Source organism: Myotis brandtii, unplaced genomic scaffold, assembly GCF_000412655.1.
Source record: "Myotis brandtii unplaced genomic scaffold, ASM41265v1 scaffold1774, whole genome shotgun sequence".
In the NCBI taxonomy this organism is placed as follows: domain Eukaryota; kingdom Metazoa; phylum Chordata; class Mammalia; order Chiroptera; family Vespertilionidae; genus Myotis; species Myotis brandtii.
The window spans coordinates 108,173-110,533 of record NW_005356575.1 but is presented as its reverse complement, the minus strand read 5'-3'; the positions used below and the strand labels follow the sequence as shown (position 1 = coordinate 110,533).

Below are 2,361 nucleotides of genomic sequence, written 5' to 3'. Positions count from 1 at the left end.
ATCGAACCTGGGACCTTTCAGTCTGCAGGCCGACGCTCTATCCACTGAGCCAAACCAGTCAGGCAAGAATTATTTTAAAAATTAAAATGGAAAATGACATTATATTCCTTGATAAGATTTATTAAAGTTGAAGAATATAGTCTCAAGGAAGCTCTATAACTATTTATCCAATGCCACAGTCTTTTATATATATTTTTTTAAATTGATTTTTTACAGAAAGGAAGGGAAGGGGATAGAGAGTTAGAAACATCGATGAGAGAGAAACATTGATCAGCTGCCTCCTGCACACCCTCCACTGGGGATGTGCCCGCAACCAAGTTACATGCCCTTGACCGGAATCAAACCTGGGACCCTACAGTCCGCAGGCCGACGCTCTGTCCACTGAGGCAAACTGGTCAGGGCAAATGCCACATTCTTGATAGAACATTTTTCTCACTTTGAGTCTAGAATGCTCCTAGTGTTCTGGTAGAATTAGTATTTGGGTCTTTATATGTGATGTTTGTGAAAGTCACTGTTTTCAATCCATCTCTGTTCTGTATAGGACCTTCAGCATCGCTAGTGATCCTGTGTTGGAAGAATCTGGCTGGTTTTAGCCTAGTTTGAAATGGACATAACTCAATAGCCATTACATTCAATTGTGCATCTTTTTTTTAATGATTTTATTGATTTTTTACAGAGAGGAGGGGAGAGGGATAGAGAGTTAGAAACATCAATGAGAGAGAAACATCGATCAGCTGCCTCTTGCACACCCCCTACTGGGGATGTGCCCGCAACCAAGGTACATGCCCCTGACCGGAATCGAACCTGGGACCCTTCAGTCTGCAGGCTGACGCTCTATCCACTGAGCCAAACCGGTCAGGGCTCAATTGTGCATCTTAAAATAAGCTAGCTGAAAACATTTTCCACTGGAAATCTCTTCTCTTAAAGACGTCTCTAAAGCGTGGCAGTCAGGTAGATTATAGCAATCCAAGGCTTAGGTGGGGAAAGTTCCTTTTAATGTTTAGAGGACACCACGGCCGTGTTGTCAATGTTTGCACAATGCATGTGCTGCTCTGTTGGGTCTCCGGTCCGGACTGGTGCCCAGCGGGAGCTGGTGGGTGGGTACATCTTCAAAGCCCGTGCTCCCTCAAAATTGCCGTTTGCCCCCAGACATTCAAAAGCACGTCAGCAATGCTTATTTCAGTCATGCGGGACCTTGTAGTGAAGAGGCAGGTGGCCTGGGAAGGCAGTGGTACCCAACCTTCTCTCACCCCAACGTGGCGGAGGCGCTAAGAGACTCTCCTGTAGTCAATATGGCTCCCCAAGAGCAGTGGTTCCCGTGATTGTATCAAGGAAGGTTACCAGGTCTAGACCAGAGAAAGGACCAGTTCAGGGAGGCGGGGTCCTCTGCACACGTAGCACGTCTGAGCATCATGGGAACACAGAGGAAATGGCACCGGTGAGTAGCTCGCACTGGGTGGCTTCAGGGAATCGCCTGGGCACTTTGGGCCTCCGTTTCTTCACCTGTGAAATGAGGGGATTTGAACAACGTGGCCTCAATGTCTCTTCACTCTGACTCAAAAAAAAAAAAAAGAAGAGCGGTAGCCCCGGGGAGCTCAATTGGTATCAGTGGTCGGCAAACTGCGGCTCGCGAGCCATATGCGGCTCTTTGGCCCCTTGAGTGTGGCTCTTCCACAAAATACCACGCGCGGACGCGCATGTACAGTGCAATTGAAACTTCGTGGCCCATGCGCAGAAGGCGGTATTTTGTGGAAGAGCCACACTCAAGGGGCCAAAGAGCCGCATATGGCTCGCGAGCCGCAGTTTGCCGACCACTGGCAGATCATCCTCCCGACATGCCAAGGTTTCAGGGTCAATCCCCAGTAGGGGCACACACACACACAAGTCAACCAATGAGTGTATGAATAAGAGGAATAACAAATCAATATCTCCCTCCCTCTAAATTTAATTTTTGAAGAAGAAGAAGAGATGTACAAGATAACTGGAGGGAGAGCTTTCAAGGAAGCGGGAACAGCTTGTGCAAAGGCCCTGTGGTAGGAAATTGCTAGGTGAGTTTGAGGAACATAAGGAAGGCCTGTGTGGATGGAGCACAGGGAGTGAGGGAACAGTGGCAAGAAATGAAGCTGGGCAATAAATAAATAAATAAATGTGGGGACATATTTGTAACTGGGGGTGAGGAATGGGAGGGCAGAAGAGTCTTCTCTGTCCGGCCTTACCAGCTCACATAAGGCCTTGAAGGCTGTGGTATTTTTTATTTATTTATTTTTTTAATATATTTTTTTCTTTTTTTAAAAAAAATATGTTTTTACTGATTTTTAGAGAGAGAGGAAGGGAGAGGGATAGAGAAATAGAAACATCAAT

The 2,361-nt window shown here is 46.5% G+C and overlaps 1 long non-coding RNA gene across 2 annotated transcripts in view; it reads right to left on the bottom strand.

Annotated features, from left to right (window-relative positions):
* Nucleotides 1-802: 802 nt before the first annotated feature.
* Nucleotides 803-2,361, bottom strand: part of LOC106725617 — a 12,421-nt gene continuing 10,862 nt past the window's right edge. For both annotated transcript variants that reach the window (XR_001361546.1, XR_001361545.1), the window contains exon 3: nucleotides 803-1,503. This is a non-coding gene — a long non-coding RNA (uncharacterized LOC106725617). The remainder of the gene's footprint in view (nucleotides 1,504-2,361) is intronic.